General features: G+C 38.0%; 1 non-coding gene across 1 annotated transcript; it reads right to left on the minus strand.

The window, feature by feature from the left end:
- Positions 1-7,991: 7,991 nt before the first annotated feature.
- On the minus strand, positions 7,992-8,110 carry LOC128654758 (5S ribosomal RNA). Its single transcript, XR_008401487.1, has one exon. It is a non-coding gene; the product is annotated as a 5S ribosomal RNA (ribosomal RNA).
- Positions 8,111-21,705: the final 13,595 nt, after the last annotated feature.

Genomic DNA, 21,705 nt, shown 5'->3' on the forward strand with positions numbered 1-21,705 from the left:
TTCAATTATTTATTTTTACCAGTGAAACCAATATAACATCTCAACATTCACAAATATACATTTCTGACATTCAAAAAAAAAACAAAAAAAAATCAGTGACCAATATAGCCACCTTTCTTTGCAAGGACACTCAAAAGCCTGCCATCCATGGATTCTGTCAGTGTTTTGATCTGTTCACCATCAACATTGCGTGCAGCAGCAACCACAGCCTCCCAGACACTGTTCAGAGAGATGTACTGTTTTCCCTCCTTGTAAATCTCACATTTGATGGACCACAGGTTCTCAATGGGGTTCAGATCAGGTGAACAAGGAGGCCATGTCATTAGATTTTCTTCTTTTATACCCTTTCTTGCCAGCCACGCTGTGGAGTACTTGGACGCGTGTGATGGAGCATTGTCCTGCATGAAAATCATGTTTTTCTTGAAGGATGCAGACTTCTTCCTGTACCACTGCTTGAAGAAGGTGTCTTCCAGAAACTGGCAGTAGGACTGGGAGTTGAGCTTGACTCCATCCTCAACCCGAAAAGGCCCCACAAGCTCATCTTTGATGATACCAGCCCAAACCAGTACTCCACCTCCACCTTGCTGGCGTCTGAGTCGGACTGGAGCTCTCTGCCCTTTACCAATCCAGCCACGGGCCCATCCATCTGGCCCATCAAGACTCACTCTCATTTCATCAGTCCATAAAACCTTAGAAAAATCAGTCTTGAGATATTTCTTGGCCCAGTCTTGACGTTTCAGCTTGTGTGTCTTGTTCAGTGGTGGTCGTCTTTCAGCCTTTCTTACCTTGGCTATGTCTCTGAGTATTGCACACCTTGTGCTTTTGGGCACTCCAGTGATGTTGCAGCTCTGAAATATGGCCAAACTGGTGGCAAGTGGCATCTTAGCAGCTGCACGCTTGACTTTTCTCAGTTCATGGGCAGTTATTTTGCGCCTTGGTTTTTCCACACGCTTCTTGCGACCCTGTTGACTATTTTGAATGAAACGCTTGATTGTTCGATGATCACGCTTCAGAAGCTTTGCAATTTTAAGAGTGCTGCATCCCTCTGCAAGATATCTCACTATTTTTTACTTTTCTGAGCCTGTCAAGTCCTTCTTTTGACCCATTTTGCCAAAGGAAAGGAAGTTGCCTAATAATTATGCACACCTGATATAGGGTGTTGATGTCATTAGACCACACCCCTTCTCATTACAGAGATGCACATCACCTAATATGCTTAATTGGTAGTAGGCTTTCGAGCCTATACAGCTTGGAGTAAGACAACATGCATAAAGAGGATGATGTGGTCAAAATACTCATTTGCCTAATAATTCTGCACTCCCTGTATTGCTGCCCAAAGCCCTAACCTAAAAATAAAACCCACCCAATACACCCTTAAAAAAATCCTAGCACTAACCCCCAAAGATTCACTTACCGGGAGAAGTCTTCAGCCAAGCACCTACTTTAGGGGGTAGGTAAGATAGATGGCGGCAGGGTAGGGGCTCACTTTAGGGGGTAGGTAAGGTAGATGGCGGCGGTGTAAGGGACTCACAATAGGGGGTATGTAATGTAGCTTGCAACGTTGTAGGGGGATCACATTAGGGGGTTATACTTTCAATGTAGGTGGCGGCGGGGTCCGTGTGCGGCGGTTTAGGGGTTAAATACTTTATTAGGGATTGCGGTGGACAGGTAGATAGACATTGTGCATGTGTTAGGTGTTAGGTTTTATTTAGCAGGTAGTTTAGGGAGTTACGGGGCTCCAATAGACAGCGTAAGGCTTACTACGGCTGCAATTTGTGGCGAGGTGAAAATGGAGTAAGATTTCTCCATTTTCGCCACGTAAGTCCTTACGCTGTATATTGGATACCAAACTGCGCGGGTTTGGTATACCTGCCTATGGCCCAAAAAACTACGGGCGAAAGCAGAAATATACGAGCGTAACTTCTAGGTTACGCCGTATATGTGATACCAAACCAGCGCAAATTTCGGTGTTGCCGGCCTTTGCGGATGACGCTGCATATCGGATCGGGCCCCAGATTGTTTAAACTCTTGTTTACAATGTTAATTTAAGGGACATTAAACCCAAACGTTTTCTATCATGATTCAGAAAGAGCATACAATATTAAAGAACTTTCCAATTGACTTTTTATAATTTTTTGCTTTAGTCTCTTGGTATCTTTTTTTTTTTTTTTTTTTTTGAAAGAGCAACAATGCACTACTGAGAGCTAGCTGAACACATCAGGTGAGCCTATAATAAGACATATATGTGCAGCAACTAATAACCAGTAGTGTATTGCAGCTCCTGAACCTACCTAGGTTTGCTTTTTAACAAAGGATATTAACAGAACTAACCAAATTAGATAGAAGTAAATTTGAAAGTTGTTAAAAATGTTATGCTCTGAACAAGAGCAACCGCGATCCCACAAATCCAACAATCTAATGGAAACCTCTCCAATGATCCCCTTCAAATAGCTAACAAATTTGCTGACTTCTACAATAACCTTTACAATCTAAAAAGTCCTAAACAGGTTGTTAACATAACAGTGGAACTAGACAATAGCTCACTCAAGACAATTCCAAAAGAAGAGTTAGACTCATTGAACACGCCCATAACATTGCAGGAAATCTCATTGGCTGTTACAGATTTAAAATGGAATAAAGCCCCAGGTCCCGACGGATTCCCAGGATTTTTCTCCTTAGCACCCCAACTAGTTAAATTCTATAACGACATCTTACAAGGTGTTGATATACCTCCTGACCTTTTAACTGCGGGAATAACAGTAATTCTGAAACCGGGTAAAAATAAACAGCTTTGTCAAAATTACCGTCCAATCTCCCTCATTAACCAAGACCTCAAATTGTTAACCAAGATTTTAGCAAATCACCTAACACCCATTATGAGTTTAATAGATACAGATAATTCACAGGGGAAGACAGCACCTCTCTCCAAATTTTTGGGGCACGGAAAAGGGATTAGCCTGATCCCAATATCGGCATCAAAATTCAAAAGTTTTCCAGCTTCCAAAATAGTCAGTTAAAAAAACTTTATTCACTTATACAGGGTCCATAATACAGCAACAACGTTTCAAACCAGCAATTGGTTCTTAGTCATGTCAAAGAATCTATTTTATACCTATTAAACAATTAACAGGCTGAACAACACTGCCATCTTGTGGATAATTTTCAGTATGCATGTATACAACCAAATTATTGCAAAATCAAAACCATAACACTGTCAATTTTGCATGTATTTTAAAATTCGAATGCAAAGTTATCACATGCATACTTTTAAGTATATCTATAATTAAAACAAAATTAAAATTTAACAAACCTCATACATAAAATTTAAATAAAATCAGAATCATGCATCAGTACATTGAATTTTAAACTCTATAGATGTATTTAAAGGAACAGCGACCAGTCAAAATCCTCCCTACTCGTTTCACCCACATAAATTCTGGCACAAGGACACTTGATAATGTTTATTGCATATGTGGTCCTACACGTTAGATAATCTTTTATTCTGTGTTTTGTCCCATTCATGGGATGAATTATTTTTCACACCTAATCATATTTGATCCTATTTATGTTTGTACACTTAAAGGGACACTGAAGCCAAATTTTTTATTTCGTGATTCAGATAGAGCACGCAATTTTAAGCAACTTTCTAATTTACTCCTATTATCAAATTTTCTTTGTTCTTTTGGTATCTTTATTTGAAAAAGAAGGCATCTAAGCTTTTTTTTTTTGTTTAGACCTCTGGACAGCACTTTTTTTATTGGTGGATGAATTTATCCACCAATCAGCAAGGACAACCCAGGTTGTTCACCAAAAATGAGCCAGCATTCTTGCATTTGAAATAAAGATACCAAGAGAATGAAGAAAAAATGATAATAGGAGTAAATTAGAAGGTTGCTTAAAATGTCATGCTCTATCTGAATCACAAAAGAAAAATATGGGTTCAGTGTCCCTTTAACTTCTTGCTACCTATGTCAGCATGAACTAAAACATCTTTCAAACTTTTGCTTTTTTTATTTGCTGTCATTGGTCTCTCTTGAAAGCTTTGAATATTGGGATTACAGTCTTTTAAGATGTACCAGTACTTATTCAAGATGTTCCTAATTTTTGGACCTACATTATTGTATTGGGTAACCAATATCATTCTGTTGCCTTTATTACTCTTATTTTTTCTAGCCTGTTGGTCACTATTCTGGTTAACAAATTCCAGTTGATCAGTAATCAAATTTTCTGGGTAGCCTCTTGCTATGAACTTCTTAGCCATTTCATCTAATCTTAGGCTGCATCTCCCTTTATCGGTGACAATTCTCTTAACTTGCATGAACTAGCTCCTTGTTATGGCTTCTAGTATGTTAATTGGATGAAAACTATTATATTGTAAGACTTTATTTTTGTCTGTAGGTTTAGTATATAGGTCCGTTTTATGAAAATCTTCATCAATATATACAAAGGTGTCTAGAAAATGGACACCCATTTCGATCATGTTCAGTATAAATTTAAGCCCAGATACGGCTGTATTTAAATGATCAACAAACTCCAATAGGCTCCCAACGTCCCCCAACCATATGCCAAAAATATCGTCGATGAATCTCCACCAGGTAGATGACCTTTTCGGATGCTGAGGAACCTCAGCATCTTCATTTTGATCCTCTAAAAGTGACAATAAATCGTCCATGGCAGATTTGTCCTTAATGTCCAACAGCACGCCCGGATCTCCCTTTCTGCTCATAACATTTTTAAGAACCAATTTTCTTGCGAACAGATTCAGATCTTTTATTAACTCAAATTTATCCAGGCCAGCTGAAGGACAGAAATACAAACCTCTACTTAGCAGAGACATTTGGGAGAGGGAAAGGGGAAAAGAAGATAAATTCACAACCCTAAGGGTATCAGAACTCTCTTTGGGTTGTGTACAGAGGACGGACATTAAGTACTTTGATTCCTTGTTAGCATCCGTGTACCTCTGTTGTTCCTGTATCTCCCTCAACCTCTCCTCCTGTTTGGCGAGCGTCCACCTCCCTCTCTTGCACCTCCCACCCCTCCTTGATTTCCTCCTAAAGGGGATGCTTCTTGTGAAACATTACTAGCATTTTGTAAATCATTGATCTCATTATCCGAATTGTCAGTCCCTGAATCATATGAATTACGATTATTACTTCCATTTCTATAAATGTAGATCTTATTTTTCCTCTCATCATCTTGATCCCTCATTAATTTTTTACGCTTCCTAAATTTTATCTCATTTTGTAATTTGTCTATATTTCGTTGAATTTCTTTATTTAGTTTCTCAAAGACAGGGTCAACAGAGAAGATATTAACTGCCATATATGCTTTTTCTACCTCTGTCTTACTTTCATCCAGTTTCAATTTATCCTCAGCTATCATTAATTCAATGGTGCATCTAGTTAGGATAGCGTTCCATTTTAAGATGAAATCATTATCTGCATTAAGTCCCCTTAAATTAATACCTGGGTCCAATTTGATTCTTAGGCCTCTAGGTATTAATTTGTCTCTCACATAATTTTCAAGGCTGGCAATTTCCCATTTTAATTTTAATTCTTTAATTGCTTTTGCCTTATATAATTTAAAGGCTGTAAATACATCTTCACTTTTTTCATCAACGTTTTGTTCATCAATGATAATAGTAGCTTTAAATGCCTCACTAACATCACTCTGACATCTATCATCAGAGATTTTAAAAGCCATGTTACCACTCTCAAAAAGAATGCCGTGGACACAGCAAAGAGAGCTATAGCAATTTCCACTAATTATAATTAAGAGTAGGTGCTCAACATAAACAGCGTAAAAATACAAGCTGTAAACGCAGGGCTTCTAGTCTTAAAGATAAATTAGTGCAAAGTGAATTTAAGAGAAAGCCCCCCACATTGACATGGATCGGTTCAAAGGGCAAATGGCAGGGGTGTAGCCTGTGTGGACATTGTATGTACTGCAGGTTTATACAAAAAAACAGCAAATTTGAAACAATTAGATATGTGCAGCATCGAAAAATTCGGTTCGGTACGGTTCGGATCGATTCAAATTTCGGTTCGGATCGATTCGAATTCGGAAGAAATCGAATGAATTCGTTTCCGATTCATTCGGATTCTTTCGGATTTGTGGGAAATTCGGTTCGAATCGATTTGGAATTTCGGAATTTCGAAATTTCGGTCAGTGTTAAGTTTGATGTGCGGTGTATTACACTAGTATACTGTACAATACTAGTGTAATACACGGCCATCCGAATCCATCCGAATCTACCGAATAAATTTGAATCGATTTGGATTTATTCGGTAGATTCGGCACTACCGCAATTCGGAAATTCGAATCGATCCGAATCTCTGAATTCGACAAATTCGTCCGAATTTCGATTCGGACAGAACCGAATCGCACATGTCTAGATACAATGACAGGTAAACAATTCAGATTTCACTATCATGAAAGTAACAGGGATACAACATATAAAACAGCACCACCGTGGTGGCGATGTTGATAAATTATTACTTCAAAATGAGTCACGGATGTATCGTTTAAATACATTGGCACCCCATGGCCTTAATGAAAAAATTGATTTCTCATGTTTCCTGTGATCTATATGTTACACTTATATTATATACTGACTCTCCCGTTTTTCATTGTTTTAATTTTGCTTCTTTGGAACATATATGCCAAGTGTACTTTTTAATGCATTGTGTCAAAGTGTTTCATTCTGCAACTATGTGTGTAATTAGGTTAAGGAATGTTGCCACTTTCAAAGAGTATCCTGTTTTGGTATGTAAATATCACTGTTTGGTAAGAATTCTAAATGTGATTTTGCAAACTAAAATCTTTTTAAAATTAATGTTGCCGTTAGTTACTGTAATGGTTGAAGGAGGAATATGTAAAAATCATGAATTAACTGGTGCTATAAATGACCGGACTAGACCTCTAACTGCATCCGATGAAGCCTTAAGGTCAGCCCACAAAGGGGAGGGGCGAAACGCGTCATGCCTGACGTTCTGTATACCGGCAACTTTTGAAGTTGGGTAAAAAGCATTACTTTGGTGGCTGTGGTGGATTGGCATGGTACCTAAGATTCAAGTTTGCCAGTGAGAGTTTTAAGCTCAAGAAGTCTTGTTTTTGTTCCTGTATTGTGTTTGCAAAGAACGAAATCACGACACTGGATTTCCTGTGAAACGGAAGGAGATCGGCTGTTTTTCACGCTGTGGAGCTGCAGCTTAACAGAAGCGATTGCTTTGATTCTATTCAGTGAACACGCTTCGTAAGGAAACAGGAACACTACCGCTAAATGTGGTGAGGCCTTTTTTCAATATAGCTGGCTGACTTTCTCAATATTGGAAGGGTACATTTGTAGCGACTTTTATTGCAACTTCTACATGGAGCGTGTGAATCACACTAAGTGCTCCCATATGGACACAATTTCAATATGACATGTACATGTTTAACAATTTCGCTACAATTTGCAATATTTTATAATACCTTAGTTTGTACATTAGTTTAACTATTGAGAGCGTGTGTATACACTTATGTGCTCTCTTAAGTTTGTGCAATTTGGTTATTGTGACCCAGGCCTGGTAATTCTAGTTACCTGTATGTAGTATTTTTAACACTTTTTCTCATGGGTTATTTGGTGTCATGGAAACTAGCAGAGGAAGCTAAATAAAACCACTATTTTTTCAGGGATATGAGTGCTGCCTTCTCATTCTTTAAATAACCACATATTTACTGTTTTTTTCTTTCTCTTTTTTAAATATTTATATAGCTACTGCTGTAGTTGCCTTTGTTTTGAAATGTAGCTCTGTTAATTAATGCTTGAGAGTCGGCGTGCGATTTGCTGATTCCATGTTGCAGGCGCTTAGGGTTGTACTGTGCTGCTAAAAATGTGCGTTGCGTAAGAGCTTTGTAAGAGAAAGGCTGTGAGGAGAATGGTGTGTTAAGAGTGTAGAAAAGTGCATTGGAGCCAGCGCCTCCTGCTGGTGAAAGTTTGAAAAAGCAAAAGCCTACAGCACCTGGTATTCCCAGGCGGTCTCCCATCCAAGTACTAACCAGGCCCGACCCTGCTTAGCTTCCGAGATCAGACGAGATCGGGCGCATTCAGGGTGGTGTGGCCGTAGGCAGAGACAGGGCCTGCATTTACTCCTCTTGTAGTGCAGGCCTCTCCGGACACCTTCCTTTTTTTCTAAGCTGCTACTCCTGCCCTTCCGCACAAACAAGCATTTCTTCAGCTGCTCAGCAAGGAAACACTTTCACACCGTTCCCTCTTCTGCTACTTTCAGAACTACTTTACTTTACAGCTGCCTGTCACCACCTTACAAACACCCTTTTCTCTTAAAGGGACATAATACTTATATGCTAAATCACCTGAAAGTGATGCAGCATAACTGCAAAAAGCTGACAGGAGAATATCACCTGAACATCCCTATGTAAAAAAGAAAGATATTTGACCTAACAATTCTAAACTTCCTTAAACTGAAGAGGGAAATAACACGAGTATGCATGGTGCGCGCTCCCTTGCAGCTCGCGGAAAAGGCATACTGATTTGCAGCTTAAAGTTCTTTACAATAGGCTGTGAATAATTAGGACATTTTGAGGTAAAATATCTTTCTTTTTTACATAGAGATGCTCAGGTGATATTTTCTAGTCAGCTTTTTACAGCTATGCTGCATCACTTTCAAGTGTTTCAACTAGGGATGCACCGAAATGAAAATTCTGGACCGAAACCGAAACCGAAAATTCAGGATGCCCTTAGCCGAAAACCGAAACCAAAAATGACCTTTTTCCCAAATGATTTTAAAATAGTTTTTTTCTATAATTGTATTAATAATATTAGACTTTTTAATTAATTTAATTACTCTAAAATGAAAAACTACAAGCCATTAAAATAAATAACCACACTTTTATTGAAAGTAACTCACCAAAATTAGACAGAAAATAAACTTAATAAGCCAATATAAATAAAAATCTGATAAATCTGTTTCCATTATATAGGACTGAATGAAGAATAATTGTTGATATTAAAGGGATAGTAAACCCAAAAAATATTTTTAACTCATTAAAAACTACTTAAAATAATATATACATTTGTAATTGGTACCTTTGTAAAGTTTTCTTTCTGTTTTTTGTAATTTCCATTAGAAACTTGGTACTGTGCCAAACCCATTTTTTAAACATTATATGGGTCCTGTTACGATGTTCTACTTAGGTAGAAACATCATGGCGGCCCGCATGCACAATTAAACTATTTTATTAGCAACGCATGCGCAGACTCGCCCCCAGGCTACTGAGAGTTCTTTCAAGCAGGCACCGCACCTGACAGATTATGTTCACAGATCTCATCTCCTGCATCAAGAGAGTCACAGAGTGGAGGGGCGGCTTCACACTTGCAAATGAGAAGAGACCATTAGGAGAGCAGCGTGTATACTAGAATTATTCCCTGCCTGTGATGAAGTCCATCTGTGTTTTAAACGTTGAATACGGCAGTGAGTTTGAGAGCTATGTTTATTTAACTGTCAGGCTCATCTTCCCCCTCCCTCTGGCTGTGTTTGCTTTCATGTGGAAACTGAGTCCTCATCGTCATTAATCAAACACAGCCAGAGGGAGGGGGGAGATGAGCCCGGCAGTTAAATAAACATAGCTCTCAAACTCACTGCCGTATTCAACGTTTAAAACACAGATGGACTTCATCACAGGAAGGGAAGAATTCTAGTATACACGCTGCTCTCCTTAGTGTAGGACAGAAGCAGCTTGTAAAGTGTTGCACAGCTCTCATCCTGAAGCGTGGGTAATAGAGTTCCCGTTTATATTGTTCCCTATCTGTCTCCACTCAGTTGCTGGTGTAAAGCTGCCCCTTCAACCAATAGGATGAATAAGCTGTGAACAGCTGTGATTTAATGTCAGTACTGCGCATGCGATGCTGACTGAATGTAATATTTAAATTAAGGGGCCCAGCAGCTTTGTCATTGGATGGGGGACGGATGATGAAATATATGAGCCATGCCTCATTTTATGGGCAGTCATTACCGCACATTTCATGACAATTGAACCTTTAAATTTAAGGTATGTAAAAAGCTTAATTTAATTAAAAAAACTATTTTAAATTATTGCATTTATAATAGTAATTATAAAAATATACTTTAATTAGGTTCACATGGGAATCAATTTCTAACCCTTTAAATAGTGCTCCAGAAATGAGTTTGCTTCTAAGCTTACATTCCAACTTTTTAAAATAAAAATACCAAGAGAACCAAGAAAAAATTAATAGAAGTAAATTAGAAAGTTGTTTAAAAACACATGCTCTAGCTAAATTATGAAAGAAAAATTTTGGGTTACCTATCCCTTTAAACAATTCTCTGTATAAGACTCTTCTAAGTTTGCTATTGATATTTGTTTGTTGGAAGCTCATCTTTTACTGACAGTTCTCTGTATAAGGCTCTTCAGTTACTAGCACCTCTCTGTATAAAGCTCTCCTGTTACTTAACATCTCTCTTTATAAGGCTCTTGTTACTAGCACCTCTCTGTATAAACTCTCTTCTGTTACTAACATCTCTCTTTATAAGGCTCTTGTTACTAGCACCTCTCTGTATAAACCTCTTCTGTTACTGAGATCTCTCTTTATAAGGCTCTTGTTACTAACATCTCTCTGTATAAACCTCTTCTGTTACTAGCACCTCTCTGTATAAACCTCTTCTGTTACTGAGATCTCTCTTTATAAGGCTCTTGTTACTAGCACCTCTCTGTATAAACCTCTTCTGTTACTGAGATCTCTCTTTATAAGGCTCTTGTTACTAGCACCTCTCTGTATAAACTCTCTTCTGTTACTAACATCTCTCTTTATAAGGCTCTTGTTACTAGCACCTCTCTGTATAAACCTCTTCTGTTACTGAGATCTCTCTTTATAAGGCTCTTGTTACTAACATCTCTCTGTATAAACCTCTTCTGTTACTAGCACCTCTCTGTATAAACCTCTTCTGTTACTGAGATCTCTCTTTATAAGGCTCTTGTTACTAGCACCTCTCTGTATAAACCTCTTCTGTTACTAACAGCTCTCTGTATAAACTCTCTTCTGTTACTAACATCTCTCTTTATAAGGCTCTTGTTACTAGCACCTCTCTGTATAAACCTCTTCTGTTACTGAGATCTCTCTTTATAAGGCTCTTGTTACTAACATCTCTCTGTATAAACCTCTTCTGTTACTAGCACCTCTCTGTATAAACCTCTTCTGTTACTGAGATCTCTCTTTATAAGGCTCTTGTTACTAGCACCTCTCTGTATAAACCTCTTCTGTTACTGAGATCTCTCTTTATAAGGCTCTTGTTACTAGCACCTCTCTGTATAAACCTCTTCTGTTACTAGCACCTCTCTGTATAAACTCTCTTCTGTTACTAACATCTCTCTTTATAAGGCTCTTGTTACTAACACCTCTCTGTATAAACCTCTTCTGTTACTAACATCTCTCTGTATAAACCTCTTCTGTTACTAGCACCTCTCTGTATAAACCTCTTCTGTTACTGAGATCTCTCTTTATAAGGCTCTTGTTACTAACATCTCTCTGTATAAACCTCTTCTGTTACTAGCACCTCTCTGTATAAACCTCTTCTGTTACTGAGATCTCTCTTTATAAGGCTCTTGTTACTAGCACCTCTCTGTATAAAGCTCTCTTCTGTTACTACCATCTCTCTTTATAAGGCTCTTGTTACTAGCACCTCTCTGTATAAAGCTCTCCTGTTACTTAACATCTCTCTTTATAAGGCTCTTGTTACTAACAGCTCTCTGTATAAACCTCTTCTGTTACTACCATCTCTCTTTATAAGGCTCTTGTTACTAGCACCTCTCTGTATAAACCTCTTCTGTTACTAACATCTCTCTTTATAAGGCTCTTGTTACTAGCACCTCTCTGTATAAAACTCTCTTCTGTTACTAACATCTCTCTTTATAAGGCTCTTGTTACTAGCACCTCTCTGTATAAAGCTCTTCTGTTACTACCATCTCTCTTTATAAGGCTCTTGTTACTAACAGCTCTCTGTATAAGGCTCTTGTTACTAACATCTCTCTTTATAAGGCTCTTGTTACTAACAGCTCTCTGTATAAAACTCTCTTCTGTTACTAACATCTCTCTTTATAAGGCTCTTGTTACTAACAGCTCTCTGTATAAAACTCTTCTGTTACTAACATCTCTCTTTATAAGGCTCTTGTTACTAACAGCTCTCTGTATAAAACTCTCTTCTGTTACTTAACATCTCTCTTTATAAGGCTCTTGTTACTAACAGCTCTCTGTATAAAACTCTTCTGTTACTAACATCTCTCTTTATAAGGCTCTTGTCACTAACAGCTCTCTGTATAAAACTCTCTTCTTTTACTAACATCTCTCTTTATAAGGCTCTTGTTACTAACAGCTCTCTGTATAAACCTCTTCTGTTACTAACATCTCTCTTTATAAGGCTCTTGTTACTAACAGCTCTCTGTATAAAACTCTCTTCTGTTACTAACATCTCTCTTTATAAGGCTCTTGTTACTAACAGCTCTCTGTATAAACCTCTTCTGTTACTAACATCTCTCTTTATAAGGCTCTTGTTACTAGCACCTCTCTGTATAAAACTCTCTTCTGTTACTAACATCTCTCTTTATAAGGCTCTTGTTACTAACATCTCTCTGTATAAACCTCTTCTGTTACTAACATCTCTCTTTATAAGGCTCTTGTTACTAACAGCTCTCTGTATAAAACTCTCTTCTGTTACTAACATCTCTCTTTATAAGGCTCTTGTTACTAACATCTCTCTGTATAAACCTCTTCTGTTACTAACATCTCTCTTTATAAGGCTCTTGTTACTAACAGCTCTCTGTATAAAACTATCTTCTGTTACTAACATCTCTCTTTATAAGGCTCTTGTTACTAACAGCTCTCTGTATAAAACTCTCTTCTGTTACTAACATCTCTCTTTATAAGGCTCTTGTTACTAACAGCTCTCTGTATAAAACTCTCTTCTGTTACTAACATCTCTCTTTATAAGGCTCTTGTTACTAACAGCTCTCTGTATAAACCTCTTCTGTTACTAACATCTCTCTTTATAAGGCTCTTGTTACTAACAGCTCTCTGTATAAAACTCTCTTCTGTTACTAACATCTCTCTTTATAAGGCTCTTGTTACTAACAGCTCTCTGTATAAACCTCTTCTGTTACTAACATCTCTCTTTATAAGGCTCTTGTTACTAGCACCTCTCTGTATAAAACTCTCTTCTGTTACTAACATCTCTCTTTATAAGGCTCTTGTTACTAACAGCTCTCTGTATAAAGCTCTTCTGTTACTAACATCTCTCTGTATAAAGCTCTTCTGTTACTAACAGCTCTCTGTATAAAGCTCTTCTGTTACTGACATCTCTCTTTATAAGGCTCTTGTTACTAACAGCTCTCTGTATAAAACTCTTCTGTTACTAACATCTCTCTTTATAAGGCTCTTGTTACTAACAGCTCTCTGTATAAACCTCTTCTGTTACTAACATCTCTCTTTATAAGGCTCTTGTTACTAACAGCTCTCTGTATAAAACTCTCTTCTGTTACTAACATCTCTCTTTATAAGGCTCTTGTTACTAACAGCTCTCTGTATAAACCTCTTCTGTTACTAACATCTCTCTTTATAAGGCTCTTGTTACTAACAGCTCTCTGTATAAACCTCTTCTGTTACTAACATCTCTCTTTATAAGGCTCTTGTTACTAACAGCTCTCTGTATAAAACTCTCTTCTGTTACTAACATCTCTCTTTATAAGGCTCTTGTTACTAACAGCTCTCTGTATAAACCTCTTCTGTTACTACCATCTCTCTTTATAAGGCTCTTGTTACTAACAGCTCTCTGTATAAACCTCTTCTGTTACTAACATCTCTCTTTATAAGGCTCTTGTTACTAACAGCTCTCTGTATAAACCTCTTCTGTTACTAACATCTCTCTTTATAAGGCTCTTGTTACTAACAGCTCTCTGTATAAAACTCTCTTCTGTTACTAACATCTCTCTTTATAAGGCTCTTGTTACTAACAGCTCTCTGTATAAAACTCTCTTCTGTTACTAACATCTCTCTTTATAAGGCTCTTGTTACTAACAGCTCTCTGTATAAACCTCTTCTGTTACTAACATCTCTCTTTATAAGGCTCTTGTTACTAACAGCTCTCTGTATAAACCTCTTCTGTTACTAACATCTCTCTTTATAAGGCTCTTGTTACTAACAGCTCTCTGTATAAAACTCTCTTCTGTTACTAACATCTCTCTTTATAAGGCTCTTGTTACTAACAGCTCTCTGTATAAACCTCTTCTGTTACTAACATCTCTCTTTATAAGGCTCTTGTTACTAGCACCTCTCTGTATAAAACTCTCTTCTGTTACTAACATCTCTCTTTATAAGGCTCTTGTTACTAACATCTCTCTGTATAAACCTCTTCTGTTACTAACATCTCTCTTTATAAGGCTCTTGTTACTAGCACCTCTCTGTATAAAACTCTCTTCTGTTACTAACATCTCTCTTTATAAGGCTCTTGTTACTAACAGCTCTCTGTATAAACCTCTTCTGTTACTGAGATCTCTCTTTATAAGGCTCTTGTTACTAGCACCTCTCTGTATAAAACTCTCTTCTGTTACTAACATCTCTCTTTATAAGGCTCTTGTTACTAACAGCTCTCTGTATAAAGCTCTTCTGTTACTAACATCTCTCTGTATAAACCTCTTCTGTTACTAACATCTCTCTTTATAAGGCTCTTGTTACTAACAGCTCTCTGTATAAACCTCTTCTGTTACTGAGATCTCTCTGTGTAAGACTTCTGTTACTGACATCTCTCTGTATAAGGCACATCTGTTACTGACAGCACTTTGTATAAGGCTCTTCTGATACTGGCTGCTCTCTGTTTAAAGCACTTATGTTACTGTCTTCTCTCTGTATAAAACACTTGTGTAAATTACAACTCTCTGTATAAGCCTCTTCTGTGAATGACAGCTCTCTGTATAATGCACTGGTGCTTATTACAACTCTCTCTATTAATAGTGTACCTTAGTGCTTTATACAGAGAGATGTGATTCACATAAGTGTCTTATACAGAGAGCTGTCATTCACAGTACACATAGCTGTAATTCACAGAAATGCCTTATACAGAGAGCAGCCAGTAACATAAGTACCTTATATAGAGAGAATCCAGTAACAGAAGTTCATTATACAGGGAGCAGACAGTAACAGAAGACCCTCATACAACAAAGTGCTGTCAGTAACAGATGTGCCTTATACAAAGAGCTTTTAGTAACGTAAGATCATTATACAGAGAGATGTTATTAGTAATAGAAGTGCATTATTCAGAGAGCTGTCAGTCACATGATTGCCTTATAGAAAAGAGAGAGCTGTAATAAGCAGCAGTGCATTATACAGAGAGCTGTCATTCATAAAAGAGGCTTATACAGAGCTGTAATTTACAGAAGTGTTTTATAGAGAGAAGACAGTAACATAAGTGCTTTATACAGAGAGTTGTCATTCACATATGTGAGTGGCAGCTCTCTGTTTAAGGCACTTATGTAAATGACAGTTCTGATAAATACTTGTGCTCTATAACAAAAAATAAAAAATAGTGGATCCTTAAAAGCAGCATTTGTAATATCTTTTAACTTCAGTTCCCATGTCAGCTGACTAAAATGGAACGGTGTAAAAGCCGGAACGGAATGGAACAGGCCGGAACAGGCCTTTTATGTAGGAAATTGATTTAAAATTTTATGGGATGTGTTAGAGACTCTTGAGAACAATTTTAGGAAAAAGAAAATTTGTGATATAATAATTAATTAACCCTTTAACTACCAAAATAGTGTCCGGAACCAAACATAACAGCCCGGAACAGCACCTTCCCAGAAAACCAGATACACCAAATTCTCAAGTCACATGTGACTAAATGTAATAAGTGTAATCAGCCACAAACCATCCACAGAAACCACATTATATTATCTGTTCCGGCCTTTAATACACTTTTTTATAAAAAAGTGACGGAACGGCAGCTTCCCAGCAAAATATACAGACCAAATTCACTAGCCACACATAACTAGATGTGATAAGTGTAATCAACCACAAACCATCCACAGAAACCACGTTCCAATACCCGTTCCGGCCTGTAAAATGCTTTTTCATGAAAAGTGACGGAACGGCACTTTACCAGCAAACCAGATACACCAAATTCACGAGTCACACATAACTAAATGTTATAAGTGTAATCAGCCACAAACCATCCACAGAAACCACACCATTATGATATCTGTTCCGGCCTTTAATACACTTTTGATAGAAAAGTGACGGAACGGCACCTTCCCAGAAAAATATACAGACCAAATTCATCAGCCACACATAACTAGATGTGATAAGGGTAATCAACCACAAACCATCCACAGAAACCTCGTTCCAATACCCGTTCCGGCCTGTAAAATGCTTTTTCATGAAAAGTGAAGGAACAACACCTTACCAGCAAACCAGATACACCAAATTCACCAGTCACACATGACTAAATGTTATAAGTGTAATCAGCCACAAACCATCCACAGAAACCACATTATGATCTCTGTTCCGGCCTTTAATACACTTTGTTATAAAAAATTATGGAACGGCACCTTCCCAGCAAAATATACAGACCAAATTCACCAGCCACACATAACTAGATGTGATCAACCACAAACCATCCACAGAAACCACGTTCCAACATCTAGTTATGTGTGGCTGGTGAATTTGGTCTGTATATTTTGCTGGGAAGGTGCCGTTCCGTCGCTTTTTATAAAAAAGTGTATTAAAGGCCGGAACAGATATCATAATGTTGTTTCTGTGGATGGTTTGTGGCTGATTACACTTATAACATTTAGTTATGTGTAACTGGTGAATTTGGTGTATCTGGTTTGCTGGTAAGGTGCCGTTCCGTCACTTTTCATGAAAAAGCGTTTTACAGGCCGGAACAGGTATTGGAACGTGGTTTCTGTGGATGGTTTGTGGTTGATTACACTTACCACATCTAGTTATGTGTGGCTGGTGAATTTGGTCTGTATATTTTTCTGGGTAGGTGCCTTTCCGTCACTTTTTAAAATGAAGTGTATTAAAGGCCGGAACAGATATCATAATGTGTTTTCTGTGGATGGTTTGTGGCTGATTACACTTATAACATTTAGTTATGTGGTACTGGTGAATTTGGTGTATCTGGTTTGCTGGTAAGGCGCTGTTTCGTCATTTTTCATGAAAAAGCATTTTACAGGCCGGAACGGGTATTGGAACGTGGTTTTTGTGGATGGTTTGTGGTTGATTACACTTATCACATCTAGTTATGTGTGGCTAGTGAATTTTGTCTGTATATTTTGCTGGGAAGGTGCTGTTCCGTCACTTTTTTATAAAAAAAAAGTGTATTAAAGGCCGGAACAGATATTATAATGTGGTTTCTGTGGATGGTTTTTGGCTGATTACACTTATAACATTTAGTCATGTGTGACTGGTGAATTTGGTGTATCTGGTTTGCTGGTAAGGTGCCGTTCCGTCACTTTTCATGAAAAAGCGTTTTACAGGCCGGAACGGGTATTGGAACGTGATTTCTGTGGATGGTTTTTGGTTGATTACACTTGTCACATCTAGTTATGTGTGGCTGGTGAATTTGGTCTGTATATTTTGCTGGAAAGGTGCCGTTCCGTCACTTTTTATAAAAAAGTGTGTTATAGGCCGGAACAGATATCATAATGTGGTTTCTGTGGGTGGTTTGTGGCTGATTACACTTATAACATTTAGTTATGTGTAATTGGTGAATTTGGTGTATCTGGTTTGCTGGTAAGGTGCCGTTCCGTCACTTTTCATGAAAAAGCGTTTTACAGGCCGGAACGGGTATTGGAACGTGGTTTCTGTGGATGGTTTGTGGTTGATTACACTTGCCACATCTAGTTATTTGTGGCTGGTGAATTTTGTCTGTATATTTTGCTGGGTAGGTGCTGTTTCGTCACTTTTTATAAAAAAGTGTATTAAAGGCCGGAACAGATATCATAATGTGGTTTCTGTGGATGGTTTGTGGCTGATTACACTTATAACATTTAGTCATGTGTGACTGATGAATTTGGTGTATCTGGATTACTGCTGAGGTGCTGTTCCGTCACTTTTCATGAAAAAGCATTTTACAGGCTAGAACGGATATTGGAACGTGGTTTCTGTGGATGGTTTGTGGTTGATTACACTTATCACATCTAGTTATGTGTAGCTGGTGAATTTGGTCTGTATATGTTGCTAGGAAGTTGCCGTTCCATCACTTTTTATAAAAAAAAGTGTATTAAAGGCCGGAACAGATATCATAATGTGCTTTCTGTGGATGGTTTGTGGCTGATTACACTTATAACATTTAGTTATGTGTAACTGGTGAATTTGGTGTATCTGGTTTGCTGGTAAGGTGCCATTCCGTCACTTTTCATGAAAAAGCATTTTACAGGCCGGAACGGGTATTGAAACGTGGTTTCTGTGGATGGTTTGTGGTTGATTACATTTACCACATCTAGTTATGTGTGGCTGGTGAATTTGGTCTGTATATTTTGCTGGGTAGGTGCCGTTCTCTCACTTTTTATAAAAAAAGTGTATTATAGGCCGGAACAGATATCATAATGTGGTTTCTGTGGGTGGTTTGTGGCTGATTACACTTATAACATTTAGTTATGTGTGACTGGTGAATTTGGTGTATCTGGTTTGCTGGTAAGGCGCCGTTCCGTCATTTTTCATGAAAAATCGTTTTACAGGCCGGAAAGGGTATTGGAACGTGGTTTCTGTGGATGGTTTGTGGTTGATTACACTTACCACATCTAGTTATGTGTGGCTGGTGAATTTGGTCTGTATATTTTGCTAGGAAGGTGCTGTTCCGTCACTTTTTATAAAAAAAAGTGTATTATAGGCCGGAACAGATATCATAATGTGGTTTCTGTGGGTGGTTTGTGGCTGATTACACTTATAACATTTAGTTATGTGTAATTGGTGAATTTGGTGTATCTGGTTTGCTGGTAAGGTGCCGTTCCGTCACTTTTCATGAAAAAGCGTTTTACAGGCCGGAACGGGTATTGGAACGTGTTTTCTGTGGATGGTTTTTGGTTAATTACACTTATCACATCTAGTTATGTGTGGCTGGTGAATTTGGTCTGTATATTTTGCTGGAAAGGTGCCGTTCCGTCACTTTTTATAAAAAAGTGTGTTATAGGCCGGAACAGATATCATAATGTGGTTTCTGTGGGTGGTTTGTGGCTGATTACACTTATAACATTTAGTTATGTGTAATTGGTGAATTTGGTGTATCTGGTTTGCTGGTAAGGTGCCGTTCCGTCACTTTTCATGAAAAAGCGTTTTACAGGCCGGAACGGGTATTGGAACGTGGTTTCTGTGGATGGTTTGTGGTTGATTACACTTGCCACATCTAGTTATTTGTGGCTGGTGAATTTTGTCTGTATATTTTGCTGGGTAGGTGCTGTTTCGTCACTTTTTATAAAAAAGTGTATTAAAGGCCGGAACAGATATCATAATGTGGTTTCTGTGGATGGTTTGTGGCTGATTACACTTATAACATTTACTCATGTGTGACTGATGAATTTGGTGTATCTGGATTACTGCTGAGGTGCTGTTCCGTCACTTTTCATGAAAAAGCATTTTACAGGCTAGAACGGATATTGGAACGTGGTTTCTGTGGATGGTTTGTGGTTGATTACACTTATCACATCTAGTTATGTGTAGCTGGTGAATTTGGTCTGTATATGTTGCTAGGAAGTTGCCGTTCCATCACTTTTTATAAAAAAAAAGTGTATTAAAGTCCGGAACAGATATCATAATGTGCTTTCTGTGGATGGTTTGTGGCTGATTACACTTATAACATTTAGTTATGTGTAACTGGTGAATTTGGTGTATCTGGTTTGCTGGTAAGGTGCCATTCCGTCACTTTTCATGAAAAAGCATTTTACAGGCCGGAACGGGTATTGAAACGCGGTTTCTGTGGATGGTTTTTGGTTGATTACACTTGTCACATCTAGTTATGTGTGGCTGGTGAATTTGATCTGTATATTTTGCTGGAAAGGTGCCGTTCCGTCACTTTTTATAAAAAAGTGTGTTATAGGCCGGAACAGATATCATAATGTGGTTTCTGTGGGTGGTTTGTGGCTGATTACACTTATAACATTTAGTTATGTGTAATTGGTGAATTTGGTGTATCTGGTTTGCTGGTAAGGTGCCGTTCCGTCACTTTTCATGAAAAAGCGTTTTACAGGCCGGAACGGGTATTGGAACGTGGTTTCTGTGGATGGTTTGTGGTTGATTACACTTGCCACATCTAGTTATTTGTGGCTGGTGAATTTTGTCTGTATATTTTGCTGGGTAGGTGCTGTTTCGTCACTTTTTATAAAAAAGTGTATTAAAGGCCGGAACAGATATCATAATGTGGTTTCTGTGGATGGTTTGTGGCTGATTACACTTATAACATTTACTCATGTGTGACTGATGAATTTGGTGTATCTGGATTACTGCTGAGGTGCTGTTCCGTCACTTTTCATGAAAAAGCATTTTACAGGCTAGAACGGATATTGGAACGTGGTTTCTGTGGATGGTTTGTGGTTGATTACACTTATCACATCTAGTTATGTGTAGCTGGTGAATTTGGTCTGTATATGTTGCTAGGAAGTTGCCGTTCCATCACTTTTTATAAAAAAAAAGTGTATTAAAGTCCGGAACAGATATCATAATGTGCTTTCTGTGGATGGTTTGTGGCTGATTACACTTATAACATTTAGTTATGTGTAACTGGTGAATTTGGTGTATCTGGTTTGCTGGTAAGGTGCCATTCCGTCACTTTTCATGAAAAAGCATTTTACAGGCCGGAACGGGTATTGAAACGCGGTTTCTGTGGATGGTTTTTGGTTGATTACACTTGTCACATCTAGTTATGTGTGGCTGGTGAATTTGGTCTGTATATTTTGCTGGAAAGGTGCCGTTCCGTCACTTTTTATAAAAAAGTGTGTTATAGGCCGGAACAGATATCATAATGTGGTTTCTGTGGGTGGTTTGTGGCTGATTACACTTATAACATTTAGTTATGTGTAATTGGTGAATTTGGTGTATCTGGTTTGCTGGTAAGGTGCAGTTCCGTCACTTTTCATGAAAAAGCGTTTTACAGGCCGGAACGGGTATTGGAACGTGGTTTCTGTGGATGGTTTGTGGTTGATTACACTTGCCACATCTAGTTATTTGTGGCTGGTGAATTTGGTCTGTATATTTTGCTGGGTAGGTGCTGTTTCATCACTTTTTATAAAAAAGTGTATTAAAGGCCGGAACAGATATCATAATGTGGTTTCTGTTGATGGTTTGTGGCTCATTACACTTATAACATTTAGTCATGTGTGACTGATGAATTTGGTGTATCTGGATTACTGCTGAGGTGCTGTTCCGTCACTTTTCATGAAAAAGCATTTTACAGGCTAGAACGGATATTGGAACGTGGTTTCTGTGGATGGTTTGTGGTTGATTACACTTATCACATCTAGTTATGTGTAGCTGGTGAATTTGGTCTGTATATGTTGCTAGGAAGTTGCCGTTCCGTCACTTTTTATAAAAAAAAGTGTATTAAAGGCCGGAACAGATATCATAATGTGGTTTCTGTGGATGGTTTATGGCTGATTACACTTATAACATTTAGTCATGTGTGACTGGTGAATTTGGTGTATCTGGTT

This window comes from Bombina bombina, chromosome 3 (assembly GCF_027579735.1).
Source record: "Bombina bombina isolate aBomBom1 chromosome 3, aBomBom1.pri, whole genome shotgun sequence".
NCBI classification, from domain to species: Eukaryota; Metazoa; Chordata; class Amphibia; order Anura; family Bombinatoridae; genus Bombina; species Bombina bombina.